The sequence below is a fragment of the Neodiprion lecontei genome, chromosome 7, assembly GCF_021901455.1.
Source record: "Neodiprion lecontei isolate iyNeoLeco1 chromosome 7, iyNeoLeco1.1, whole genome shotgun sequence".
NCBI classification, from domain to species: Eukaryota; Metazoa; Arthropoda; class Insecta; order Hymenoptera; family Diprionidae; genus Neodiprion; species Neodiprion lecontei.
The window spans coordinates 11,333,478-11,348,237 of NC_060266.1; the positions used below are offsets into that span (position 1 = coordinate 11,333,478).

General features: G+C 39.9%; 1 long non-coding RNA gene across 3 annotated transcripts; it reads right to left on the reverse strand.

Moving 5' to 3' along the window:
• Positions 1–513: 513 nt before the first annotated feature.
• On the reverse strand, positions 514–14,342 carry LOC124295395. 3 transcript variants are annotated; one of them, XR_006905350.1, is made up of 3 exons: positions 14,312–14,342; positions 3,782–3,789; positions 514–606 (listed from the first exon to the last, which is right to left on the reverse strand). It is a non-coding gene; the product is annotated as an uncharacterized LOC124295395 (long non-coding RNA). The 3 variants fall into 3 exon arrangements; XR_006905349.1 differs by lacking the exons at positions 3,782–3,789; positions 14,312–14,342 and adding exons at positions 13,351–13,356; positions 14,017–14,053; XR_006905348.1 differs by lacking the exons at positions 3,782–3,789; positions 14,312–14,342 and adding exons at positions 2,645–2,652; positions 3,986–4,015.
• Between the last annotated feature and the right edge of the window lie 418 nt (positions 14,343–14,760).

The following is a 14,760-nucleotide window of genomic DNA, read 5'->3' on the forward strand; positions in this document are numbered from 1 at the left end:
TACCGAATGTTTTTTCCCAAGGGCGGTTATGATGCGTCCTCCAGACTTCTTATTCTTTTCTCACACTTTCAGTTACCTTACGCTCTGTAGTCCACTCTTATCGTCCGCGAGTCAGCAGATTCTTCTGTTACTCGCGGCTAGCTAGCCTTCTACATCCCGCTAAACTAGGCAGATCCATCCTAGCGCTCAAGCAAGACACCCATCCCTCCAAACCAAGACCATACCCTTTTCCCTCGACCGACTCCGTTACATTGACTACTAATAAACCATTATACACTTTGAATCGTTTACCTTCCCTTAATACCGATCCCTTTCCATTTCATTCACTTCCTGCATTGGGAGTAGTAGCACGCAAGCGCATAGTCGGCGTGAACAGACCCTATATTAGCCAAATAACACCTTGGCTGGGCGTGAAGTAAGCTCCGATTACCGCTCATAGGAGCCTACGCAATCTACCGCGTAACAAAAATTACAATAATTTAAAATTATGGTCCTCTCGTACTAAAAATTTTCAATAAAATTAAGGATAGAAACCAACCTGGCTTAAACCGGTTTGAACTCAGATCATGTAAAATTTTGAAGGTCGAACAGACCTAAATTTTCAAGCTTCTATACCTCAAATAAATTTTAATTCAACATCGAGGTCGTAATTTTTTATGTCAATAAGAACTTTAAAAAAAATAACGCTGTTATCCCTAAAGTAATTTGATCTAATAATCCAAAATACAGGATCAAAAATTCATTAATTAATGTTAAACAAAATAAAAAGTTCATTAAATTTAATTATCACTCCAACAAAATAATTATATTGATTTTACAAAAATAAATTGATCAATAAAATGAATATAAATATAAAACTCTATAGGGTCTTCTCGTCCTCCAATAAAATTTAAGCTTTTTAACTAAAAAATTAAATTCAATAATTCATAATCATAAGACAGCCCTAATATCGTCAAATCATTGATTCCAGTCCCAAATTAAAGAACAAATTATCATGCTACCTTCGCACAGTTAAAATACTTCAGCTTTTTGAAATTTTCACTGAGCAGATTAGACTTTTTATATTCTATCAAAAAGTCAGGTTTTTTGAACAGGCGAATCAAATTTCTGCTGAATTCCTTGAAATTAACTTCCATATAAATTCATATTTATAAATCATATAATATTTATTGATTTAATCATTATTTAAATTAAATACTCATCAATTAAATTATTTCAATGAAAAATTAAATTAAAACTAAAATTTATAGCTATATATATGTATTTTTATTGATAAAAAATGTTTAAATTTAAAAAATATAATTTATCAATTTTAAATAATTCGAATTGAACAACTATTAGATTTATTGTAAATAAAAAAATCTTTCCTAATATTTTGAATTCTAAATACAGTTTCCAGTATATTTACTTTGTCACGACTTATCCCATTTTAAAATGAGAGTGACGGGCTATTTGTACATATTTACTTCTTAATTCGAATGAATATAATTTTAAATTTGACTATTAGGTCCAATTTTGAATAAATATAAAAATATTTCAATATATGAAAATGAGAATTTTATTGCCATTCATTCAAACTTTAATATCAGCTACATCTTGATCTGAAATAAAATTTCTATAAAATTTGATAAAAATTATTAATTTTAAAAAAATATTCTGTCAACGAAAATAAATAAACTCAATTAATTAGAGTGAGATGTATTGCGGATTATCGTTTAGTAAACAAATCCCCCTAATTTGTTTTAAATACAGCCAATTTTTTTGATTTTGAAGAACATAACTATTAATTATTGAAAAATAATATTGACATCTAAAATAATAGGATATCTCATCCTAGTTTGAATTTAAGATTTCATAAAATAATATATATTGTAACGTTTTGGACGTTACGTTAATAAATATGGATCCGCGAGTTTACTTATTATCAAATCAAAAGAAATCAAGAGCGTAAACAAAATATCGTGAAAAATGCTTTCAATGCAAGATATGTGTTTCTCGTTTAAAGTCTGAAACAAGACTGTTTTCACAATAATATCGGTTGGCGCAGCAACCTTATTCTTTTTAAAGACATAAGAGGTTTATAAACGTCTTTTATCTATGCTGACTACTAGATCATTAAAGAGGGGGCAAAACGGGTGATTTCACCCTTTGTAACACTACTCCCCCCCGAGGAAAAGAGTCGTCCCGACTCGGGAAAGATAAAACAATTATAAAAGTATTCTAGTAGTCAGTGCTCAAAGGTGAGTTGGAGCTGTGGCTCTAAAAATTTAAGAACTCCCTTTTTTACTATCTGGCATTTGCCCACAGTCTCAAGGTAAACCACAGAAAACCTTGAGCAGATAGTTGAGCGTTAAATAATTCCAAAAATTTATGTGCCTTGTTTTATAAAGGTAAGTGTTATTTAGTGTCATGTGGCTTCATGAATTTGAAGACGACAAATCTTCCGGATCGCCGTCGAAAAGAAAATCCATTCCTCATCAGGGAAAATAGTGCGGTGAAACAAACACAGATGCACGACGAGGCGGGAAACGATACATGGAAGAACTCTGGGTCCTAGGCTACATAAAAGCTGATTCCCTCTGAGAACCGGCACAGGAAACAGGGAAAAGGAATGGGTGACTGAATCCAAAGTTTCTTCTGAGACAGCACACCCTAGAGTTTGGAGGACAAATGTGAGTGGTGGTATAACAATTCAAATTCACTAAGTGAATTTGGGAGAATGCACGAATAAAATAAATTGAATATGTATTCAAAAGAAAAGAAACGATCTTATCTGAATCATTTCCGTGTATTTCTTCAAAATAAGGCCACCAGTCATCCTCAGGAATCGGGGAAGATTGGAAGGAAAAGGCTGTGTCAAATAACCTGAAAAAGTGCTCACAAAAACTGACACTTAAGGTTAATAAAATGTGAAAATCAAGCAATCGCTCTTCGACCTCGAAAAATAATCGTGGCTCTTTTCACATTAATAAAAGAAACCAAAGCCTGTCCGATACAAAACTCGATTCCAGAGAAGAAGTTTCTAGAAAGAAACAACCGAAGAAAACAAATCTCAAATTGATTAGCAACGCAGAAATAACAAATCATTATAAGAAAAGTCCTCACCGAAGACAGTCCCAATTAGTTCAAAAAAAGAAAAATGTCAATCATAAAGACTCCACCCGTTTCCGCCTTCATCAATGCAGGCGTAATCACCTCAAGTTATTCGTGGGAGAACATGAAAAATATGACACAACAAGAATTCAAGATCTATTTCGAAAATCAATGGGGAACCTTAAAATGTGGTCGGGGTGAGACCATAAGAGAGAAACACAAAATGGGGCTAATATGCTTAAATTGTTGGGTTACTCGGTAAGTTCTCACGCAAATTTCTAGTTAAAAAAAAAAAAATATATAAGTTCCCCGTGTCTGATTTATTTCAGCGCGGACATGAAAAACTTCTATGAGCTCAAGCAAACTCATCTTACCTTCGCGGGAGAAAGCAAAGCTTGCCGCGAATGCCAGAAAAAATTATTCGCAACAAACTCCACCGAAGGTTGCAGCGATTGCGCAGAAGTCAAGTCCGCTCTAAAGGTAATAGGGGAACAAATTTTTGAAACTTAATTTTCTCTTTTTTTTATATATGTAACCTCTTGTTTTCACCATTCGTTCTTTTTTATCTTGTTTTAATGAAGAAAATTAAACTTTGTTTTTCGTTTTTCCCTTAATTAAGAATACTTCTTCATTATTCATATCTGAATTAACCCCCGCACATCATAGACGTACAAAAATCTTTAAAAACTTGATCGGCTGTAGCTTCTGCATTTATAACCAAGACAGGAGCCGATAAATAAGAAAAAGTTTGTTTCACTAGCCAATCTTCATGAACCTCATGAATAGTTCTGAGTAGCTCTAAAGAAATACTCGATTCTTCCTCACGAGAACGGGAACTAACTCGAGCAAAAGAAGTTTCTGGGGAAACTCGCAAATAAACAATCAAATCTACTCTGAGCTCAGACGAGCGAATGAGAAGATCAAAATTTTTTGTCAATAAATGAGATTCGAACTCGCGAAAATTACCCAACCTTCGACGAGCTTCTACAAAACAATTGCTACTGAATATCGATCTTTCCATCACCTTAACAGGCAATGAAGTCGTCTGCAGATGTCTATCCAACATAACCATTTGAGCGAAATGCTGAAAATAATAGCAATAACGATCTGGGTTCTGATACATCAAATCTGGAAGATTAATTCCAGCTACATTTCGATATTCTTCAAGAGGTTCTAAAAGTGTACAGACCTGGCGATCTGCTAAAAACCTCTTGGTGAAAGTTGTTTTTCCGCATCCGATATTTCCTTCAATAATAATCGTAAGCGGTCGAGTTTTACTCAAATGAATTCCGAAAGGTAAATTCTTCTCCCAATCGATGACCGACTGTAAAGAAGGCCAAATCGATCACAGTCGTCAAGGGTGTTCGTTTGAAGATCTAACCTCGAAGGATGTTCCTGGTTTTGGAGAGATTGTTCCAGGTTGATCTTCTTCAAATGGAGCAAGACGATCCAAGTGAACCACTTTCTGACGCGAATGAGGAGATCTTCGGATTCTATAAACAACATCATTTATCCGGTTAACCACTAAGTAAGGGCCTTCCCAATTTCTTTGTAGCTTTGGACATCGTCCTTTCTGTCTTCGAGGTTGAAAGAGCCAAACAGAATCTCCAGGATTAAATTTTAAATCTCTGGCTCGAATATCATAACGAGTTTTTAATTTATCTGAAGCCATAGAAATTCTATTCCTAGCAAAGTGATGAATTTCTTCTAAACGTTGTTGTAATGAAAAGGCATAATCTGTTTGATGCTGTCTTTGCACAGGAACAGGGCCTTTCTCTAAATCTGACGGAAGTCGAAGATTTCTTCCAGTAAGCATGAGGGCTGGCGTCTGTTTCGTCGTCTCGTGAATCGCAGATCTGTAAGATAAGAGGAAGAAAGGGATCCAGGAGTCCCAGTCTCTCTGATTCTGCTCTACGAAGGACGATAAATATTGAAGCAAAGTCCGATTCAGACGCTCTATCATGCGATCAGATTGCGGATGCAAAGGAGTTGTACGAGTTTTCCTAACCCCTAAAATCTGAGTAACCTCTTTCATTAAGGTTGACTCAAAATTTCGGCCTTGATCAGTATGAAGTTCTAGAGGAACTCCGTGTCTACAAATAAATTCTTTAACGAATGCCTGTGCTACAGTAGAGGCTTCTGGATCAGCGAGAGGAACCACTCAGGCCACTTCGTAAAATAATCAGCAATAACCAAAGCATATTTATTTCCAGAATGGGTGATCGGGAGAGGTCCAAGAATATCCATTGCTATCCTTTCAAATGGAGCTTCCACGTTGTAAATTTGAAGAGAGCTTTGTCCCTTCGCTCGAGGTCCTTTCTTTGCCATGCAGATTCGACATCTTCGACACCAATCTTCAACGTCCATCTGGCAACGGGGCCAAAAATAGAAGTTGCGAATTCTGCCCAGAGTTTTATTCGAAGCGAAATGTCTACCTGCAGGAGAATCATGATACAGAGCAAGAATCTCTGGAACTCGTGACCTGGGAACCAAAAGTTGCCACCTGATTTCTTTCAAGTCTGCAGATTCCCATTTCCGGTATAAAATTCCATCAATTAAAAGAATAGAGTCCCATTGAGCCCAATAAATTTTCAAATCTGACTCGGCTAAAGATATATCCTGCCAGTCTGGGCGAGTTTCTGCTTCTTTCCAAGACTTCACTTGATTCAAAGTGTCGTCCTCTTGTTGCGATTTTCTCCATTCCTCCTGGTTATTTTCGAAAGAAATCTTCCGTATTATAAGAGAGGGGTCACGATTTTTCTCTAATCGTGCACACTGTTTACACTCTGGCATTTCCTCGCAGGGTCAACGAGAGACAGCGTCGGCGTTTCCATGATGAATTCCTGCTCGATGACGAATATCAAAATCGTACTGACCGAGCCTTTCTAACCATCTAGCTACCTGACCTTCGGGAGATTTAAACGAAAGTAGCCACCTGAGAGAAGCATGATCTGTACGTATCAAAAATTTCCTACCGTACAGATAATGGTGAAAATGTACTACGGTCTTAACAACAGCTAAAAGCTCTCTACGAGTGACACAATAATTCCTCTCGGTTTAACTCAAAACTCTGCTGAAATAACCTATTACTCTCTCTTGACCTCCCTGAATTTGTGACAGAACCCCGCCTATTCCTGAAATAGAGGCATCAGTATCTAAAATAAAAGGAATTTCGACCTCAGGATAAGCTAAAATCGGCGAAGAAATAAGATTTTCTTTTAATTTCTTGAAAGCCTCTTCGCATTCCGGGGTCCAGTCAAAAGGAATCTTGATTCCGGTCAAATGATGGAGAGGTTTAGCTTTACTAGCGAAACGTTTTACAAATCTTCTGTAATACGTACAAAGGCCTAAAAAGCTTTGAATTTGTTCTTTATTCTTAGGTGTCGGCCAAGAAGAAACCTTCTCTATTTTGGATGGGTCGGTCTTCACACCTTGTGCTGAAACGATATGTCCGAGGAAGCCTACTTCTTTCTGGAACAGATGGCATTTTTTCGGGCTCATTTTCAGACCTGCTTGCTTTAGCCTAGCGAAAACTTGTCTGAGATTTTGAACTTCTTCTTCAAAGTTCTTGCCAAAAACGATTATATCGTCTAAATAAACGAGGCATATTTTGCCAGTGAGCCCATGGAGAACAGCCTCCATCATTCGTTCAAAGGTAGCCGGGGCATTACTCAAACCAAACGGCATAACCTTGAACTGCCATAATCCTCCTAAGCCCGTAACAAAAGCTGTTTTTTCTTTATCTAGAGGATCCATTTCGACCTGCCAGTATCCGCTCTAAAGATCTATGGTGCTGAAACAAGTTGCACCAGCTATCAGGTCGAGTGTCTCGTCGATTCTGGGTAGAGGGTAAGAATCTTTCTTTGTTATATCGTTCAGCTTCCTGTAATCGATACAAAATCGTTTGGATCCGTCCTTTTTGTTAACAAGGACGATTGGTGAGGCCCAGGGACTAGACGATGGTTCAATCACATCGTTCTTCAGCATGTCTTCCACAAGCTTCTTCACCTCTTCTCGGGCGTTGAGAGCGAGTCTTCGAGGAGCTTGTTTAATTGGTGAACTCTCTCCGACGTCGATCTTGTGCTTGACAGAAGTACATCGGCCCTTATCACCACTATCTTTGGCGAAAGAATCTATAAATTCTAGCAAAAGAGATTTAAACGATTCTACCTGAGCTGAATTTAACGAAATCGAAGATTTCTCAACAAGGCTCTGTAAATGTGAAGGGAAATGTTGTTGCCAATCATCCTTTGAAAGTTCTATTTCCCGAATTCTAGGAGGAGTCCAATAAATTCCATTTCTATTTGTTCAAAGAGTTATTTCGCGATTGTTTGAAGCTAGTGAATTTCTCTTAGTCGAGATAACACAGTTATGAGCTGTAAGAAAGTCTATTCCCAAAATACCTTCATCCTCTATATCTGCTATAAAAACCTTATCTGGAGAGTCGATACACCCAAAAAGGTTAATTTGGACAGTAACCTGTCTCAAAACCGGGGTCGTCTCTCCAGTGGCTGTTCGCAGAGAAAAAGAGGAAACAATCTGGTCATCGGACTTAAAGAGATCCGATCGAACTACGGTTACTTCCGCGCCCGTGTCTATTACCCATAGACAATCGATGCCATTTACAGTACCGCGTGCATAAAGACCAGACTGTCGTAGACTTCTAATTAAAAACTGTTCTCTAAGAGGGCTTTCACTTCTAACAATCTGCGATGATTTTCGCCCTGACAAATCATCCGAAACTAGTTTTTTGGGTAAGTTCCTGTTGAAGAACTCGATTGAGGATTTGCTTCCCCTATTTCTATGTTTTTCTTACGCCAGTTATAAGAGTTTGAATCCGAGCCTTGCATCGGTTTTCCACTAATTCTTTCAATTAGGAAACAATGATTGGCGTCGTGGCCTGTTTTTTTACAAAATATACAAGCCAAGCCGGTTTGATTTGTCATGACCGCGTTCTTATTTATACGCTTGTTTTGCTGGTTTTGAAAAGAACCTCGATTTCCTTGTTTAAAATTACTATCATTATTTTTATTTTTATAATTTTGAGGTTTTGACTCCTCCGAGTGATCAAAACTTCGTCTTTCTGAGGTGTTTTCGTGCACCTCAATCCGATGAAGCTTGTTCAGCCCAAAATACTGTTTCCTCATTGCCTCCACCTCAAGGGCTTTGGCCGTTGCCTCCCGCAGAGAAGTGAGGCCCGATGTTCCAACGGCTATTTTAATTTCTGGATCACTAATTGCGTTTAGAAAGGCTTGAGTCGCTAATAAATTACGAGACGGATCGTGATCTGGCAATGCTACACGTGAAAGCCGTTCTATATCCTGGCTAAGAGATGCGAGGTCTTCGTCTCGTCCTTGTCTCTTAGTCTGTAATTGAGCCGTGTACAGTTTCGTCAAGTGGTCATTTCCGTATCTTAACTTTAGTGCAGAACTAAGTTTTTCGTAATCGGAAATTTCTTCTTTAGACAATGCCGTTAAAACATTCAGAGCCGGCGTCCGAAGACAAGAAGCAAGGCTGTGGGCCCTCATGGCAGAGTCCCACTGATTATGTTTAGCAATTGTATCAAATTGACGTTCATACTCCGCCCATGGAATCTTTCCATCAAAAATTGGCGGTTTCAAAGGACAAAAAGGTTTCTCATCAATCTGAGAAGTAACCCCAGGAAGTCTCGAATTATTTAATTGACTCAAATTAGAGTATTGAGGCCGAACCTGAGACAGAGGCTCGGAAAAATCAACCTCATTGTTTACTCTATTTCTACAAACTGGGGATTCAACTACTCCCCTAGTAAAAGGCACAGACCTTGAATCTCGAACATCCTGGATTCGTCCTGGATGTCGGATCTCTTGAACAACGGGAACAGGAACAGGCGAGGGAACAGGAGAGGGAACAGGAGTAGCGACTCTAGAACCCTGTGGTGTAACAGCCGGTCCTCCATTATCACTCATTTGATGAACGGATTGAAGGGCCGCCACAGTCGTCCGAAGAAGATCTTCAAGATCAGTTTCTGAACGCTCTCGAGCCTCCCCAGTCGTCCGAAGAAGGTCCTGAAGATTAGCTTCTGAACGCTCTCGAGCCTCCTCTTCTCGCCTCCGTTGTTCCTGTTGCTCTTGAAGCAGCTGGATTAGTTGTTGCTGTTGTTGAGCAGCAACTTCTTGTTGTTGTCTTGCCGCTTCTTGTTGTTGTCTCATAATCTCTAGTAGGTCGATTTGTGAGACTGAGATCATCGTAGGGACAGGTAAAGAGTCCACTGAAGGTGCACAAATTGTCTCGGGAACCCGCGGATTTTCGGTGATGGAATGTTTTTCTCCGCCACTTTCCCGACGACGAGAGCACGTCAAACGACTGCTACTCATAGTAAAAGTTCGCGCACTGAATTGACTCGATTAATAAGAACTCAAGATCCCGCTTCTGACACCAATGTAACGTTTTGGACGTTACGTTAATAAATATGGATCCGCGAGTTTACTTATTATCAAATCAAAAGAAATCAAGAGCGTGAACAAAATATCGTGAAAAATGCTTTTAATGCAAGATATGTGTTTCTCGTTTGAAGTCTGAAACAAGACTGTTTTTACAATAATATCAGTTGGCGCAGCAATCTTATTCTTTTTAAAGACATAAGAGGTTTATAAACGTCTTTTATCTATGCTGACTACTAGATCATTAAAGAGGGGGCAAAACGGGTGATTTCACCCTTTGTAACAATATGTATGTATATAATCAAAAAATTTAATTTCACCGTAGAATTCTTTGTAATTCAATAAATAAATTGATATACCTTGATAATTAAGAACGTCAATTCGTATAAAGCGTTTAACCGCAACTGCTGGCACAATTTTTTTGTCTATACTTCATATTATTTATGATTCTAAATTTCTTTAATTATTAAAATTAAATGCTGCAAAAAATATTTTTGATTAATTAAAAAAATTCATGCAAAAAAAAATAATACAAATATAAAAACCAAAATCAAACTTTAATAAAAAAGAAAATAAAAATTACAATATATATATATTATTTAGTGTGATAAGCACAAAGATTTTTGAAATCTTTAGAAATAGTTTATTCGTATTATTATTGAACAAGAGTTGAAAACAACTCTTTATCTGAAACTTTGAAGGTTATTAGTTTAATTAACTTGAAATCCTCATTTCATAGCTAAATATATAACATTAGATTGCAAATTCAAATTCATAAAAATTACTACAATTTATTTAAAAATTAATAATTAAAATTTGATAGAATAAAATGAATTATTAACATAATAAAAACATTGAATGAAACAATTATCAAAAGATAAAAATTAAATATAGAATGATTTAAATTTAATTTAAATATTAATTTTAAATATGATATAAAAGTTAAAATCAAATTTATATAAAAAAATAAAACAATTAATGTAAAAATAATGAATATCAAACATTTAATAAAGAATCTATTCTTTACTATTGAAATAAAAACAAAAAACTTTGGAATAAATCCAAATATTGGAGGAATACCAGCTATTGATATAAATAATATTGAAACTAAAAACTTTATAAAATAACTGATATTATCAAATTTATAGACTTGATTTTAATAATTTATATTAAAATAACTAAAAAAAATACAAATCATCAAATTATTTGAAGAATAAATTATTAAATAAATTAATGAAATGTAAAAATCAATTAATATTGACATAAATATTCAAGACATATGATTAATAGAAAAATGAACTATAATCAATTTTAATGATGTTTGATTCAATCCTCATAATGAACCTACAAATCCAGATGAAATTATTGACGTATAAATGATTAATCTATTATTAATAATAATTAAAATAAATAATGGAGCAATTTTGTGTGAAGTGAAAATAAAAAAACAATTAATTTATGTAACACTTTTAATAATTTTTACCAATCATCAATAAAATGGACTGGCACCTAATTTTGAAATTAATCTAATTTGTAATGAAATCATTAGAAAATTATTATTCATAAAAATTAAATTTATTTTCATTATTGAAATTCTTATAGATAGAAAAGACGAAGCCCCAACTCGAATGACATGGTATATTATTCAAGAATTAGAAAATTTAGATAATTTGTTGTTACTGTTTATTAATAAAGGAATAAATGATGATGAATTAACTTCCATACCTATCCAAGCACCAATTCATGAAGCAGAATTCATGGTAATTGGAATACTGAAGATTATAATAAATTGAAAATATTCATTTAAACTAATTATTTGCATGAATTTAAAAAAAAAAATTAAATTTATTATTGAAAATCATAATAATTCATATCAACTGAAGAAGTAATTATAATATTACATAATTTATTCCATCGGAATAACCCTTTTTTCAAGCATTTCATATAAAAAAAAAGAAATTAAAATTTTCATCCATGAGATATATATAAATATATCACAAAAGAGCGAGACAGAAGTCTTAGTCACCGTGCACCTCGCGAGAGCGAGAAGAAAGCACGAATCACCCTGTGCTACACGAAAGCGAGTGGAAAGTCCGATTTGCCGCGCAACACACGAGAGCGAGGGAGATGTCCGAGTCGTCGAGTGTCACACGAGACCAAGAGAGAACTCCGAGTCGCAGTGTACCACACGAAAACGAGTGAAAAGTCCTAGTTGCCGGGCGTCACACGACAGCAAGATGAACTTCGAGTCGCCCCCCGTCTCACGAGAGCGAGTGAGATCTGCCAGTCGCCTCCCACAAACGAGAGCAAGACAGAAGTCGGAGTCGCCGTATTCCACACGAGAGCGAGAGAGAACTCCGAGTCGCCCTACGCCTCAGGAGACCGAAAGAGAAGACCGAGTCGCTGGGCGCTGTGCGTGAGCGAGAAGAAAGCTTGAGTCACCCTGTGCCACACGAGAACGACAGAGATGTCCAAGTTGACCTGCACCTCATGAGATGAAGAAAGAAGACCAAGTCGCCAGGCGTGACACGAAAGCGAGAGAGAACTCCGAGTCGCAGTGTACCACCTGAAAACGAGTGAAAAGTCCTAGTCACCGGGCGTCCCACAAGGGCACGATAAACTTCGAGTCGCCCGCCGTATCACGAGAGCGAGTGAGATCGGCCAGTTGCCCCCTTAAAACGAGCGCAAGATAGAAGTCCGAGTCACCGAGTGTCACACGAGAGCGAGAGAGAACACCAAGTTGCAGCGAACCACACGAGGACGAGAGCGAAGTTCGAATAGGCGCGTGCCAAACGAGAGCGAGGGGAAAGCACGAGTCACCCTATGCCACACGAATGCAAGTGAGGAGTCTGATTCGCAGCGCACCTCGAGAGAGCGAGAGAGAAGTCCCAGTCATCTCAACCCAAACGAGAGCGAGAGAACTCCGAGTCGCCCTGCGCCCTACAAGACCGAGAGTCAGACCTAGTCACCACGCTCCTCGTGGGAGCGAGAGAGAAGTCCAAGTCACCACACACTGCACTCGCGCGAAAAAGAAGTCCGTGACGCACGCACCACACGGGATTGAGTGAGAATTCTGATTCGCAGCGTACCACACGAAAGTGAAAGAGAAGTCCGTGTCTCTACGTACCAAACGCGAGCGAGCGAGAAGTCCGATCCACTACGCATCTACGTGACAACAGTCCGAGTCGCTGTGAATCACATATGAGCTAGAGCAAAGTCCGAGTTAGCGAGCACCACACGAAAGCGAGAGAAAAGTCCAAGTCGGCGCGTACCACACGCGAGCGAGCGAGAAGACCGAGTCGCCCCTCGCCACAAAAAAGCGAGAGAGAACTCCAAGTCGCGGTGTACCACACGAGAGCGAGAGAGAAGTCCGAGTCACCACGCACCTCGAGAGAGCAAGAAGAAATTCTGAGTTACCCTGTGCTAAACCAGAGCGAGAGAGTGGTCGGGTTCGCCGCACATCACACAAGAGTGACGGAGAAGTCCGAGTGGCCGTGCAGCACACGAGAGAGCAGGAGGACACCGAGTCGCCGAGCACCTCACGCGAGCAAGACAGAACACCAAGTTGCAGCGAACCACACGAGAACGAGAGCGAAGTCCGAGTCGGCGCGCACCACACGAGAGCGAGAGGAAAGTCCGAGTCGTCGAGTGTCACACGAGAGCGAAAGTGAAGACCGAGTCACCCCGCGACACAAAAGATCGAGTGAGGACTCCGAGTCGCAGCGTACTACTTGAAAGCAAGAGTGAAGTTCGAGTCCTTGTGTGCCCCACGAGAGCACGAGAGAACTCTGAGTCGCAGTGTTCCACACAAGAGCGAGAGAGAGGTCCGAGTCACCTCGGACTTCGCGAGAGAGAGAAGAAAGCACGAGTCTCCCCATACTACACGGAAGCGAGTGATGAGTCTGATCTGCAGCGCATCTCGCGAGAAAGAGAGAGAAGTCCATGTCGCGGTGTAACACGCGAGTGAGTATGAAGACACCTAGTCACCGAGCACCACACGCGAGCGAGAGAGGACACCGAGTTGCTACGAACCACACGAGAACGAGAGAGAGGTCGAGACGGCGCGCACCCCATAAGAGCGAGAGGAGGGTCCGAGTCACCGAGTGTCACACGAGAGCGAGAGAGAAGGCCGAGTCTCTCCGCGCCTCATAAGAGCGCAAGAAAACTCCGAGTCGCAGTGTACCATGCGAGAGCGAGAGAGAAGTCTGAGTCACCACACACTTGTCGAGAGCGAGAAGAAATCGGGAGTCACCCTGTGCTACACGAAAGCGAGTGAGGAGTCCGATTCGCAACGCACCTTGCGAGAGCGAGAGAGAAGTCCGAGTCACCAGGCACCTCGCGAGAGCGAGAAGAAAGCTCGAGATACCCTCTGCCACACCAGAGTAAGAAAGTAGTCGGATTCGCCGCACACCACACATGAGTGACAGAGAAGTACAAGTCGCCGTGCAGCACACAAGAGAGCTGGAGGACAACGTGTCGCCGAGCACTACACGCGAGCAACAGAGAACATGGAGTTGCAGTGAACCACACGAGAATGAGAGCAAAGTGCGAGTCGGCGCGCACCACATGAGAGCGAGACGAAGGTCTGAATCGTCGAGTGCCACACGAGAGCGAGAGAGAAGACCGACTCACCCTGCGACACACAAGAACGAGTGTGGACTCCGAGTTGCAGCGTAACACTCAAAGGCAAGAGAGAAGTTCAAGTCATTGTGTGCCACACGAAAGCGAGAGCGAAGTCCGAGCCGCCGCGCACCACACGAGAGCGAGACAAAAGTCCGAGTCACCGTGTTCCACACAAGAGCAAGTGAGAACTCCAAATCGCCCTTCGCCTCACGAAAGCGTAGGAGACGAACGAGTCGCTGGGCACCGCACGTGAGCGAGAAGAAAGCTCGAGTCACCCTGTCCCACACAAGAACGTGAGAGATGTCCAAGTTGACCTGTGCCTCAAGAGACCAGGAGAGAAGACCAAGTTGCCAGGCACCACACGTGAGCGCGAAAGCAGTCGGAGTTGCCACACACCACACGAGAACGTAAGAGAGGTCCGTGTCGTCACAAGCCACACGAGAGCGGGAGAAAAGTCCGTGTCATTGTGTGTCACACGAGAGCGAGAGAGATGTCCGAGTCACCCTGAGCCTCACGAGTCCAGGTCGATTCTGTACTAGGCGCAATGAAGGATCGCTATGAAGCGACGCAACACGTAAGGTCGCTTGCGAAAGCGACGTTATTATAAAAAGCGATTCTGTAC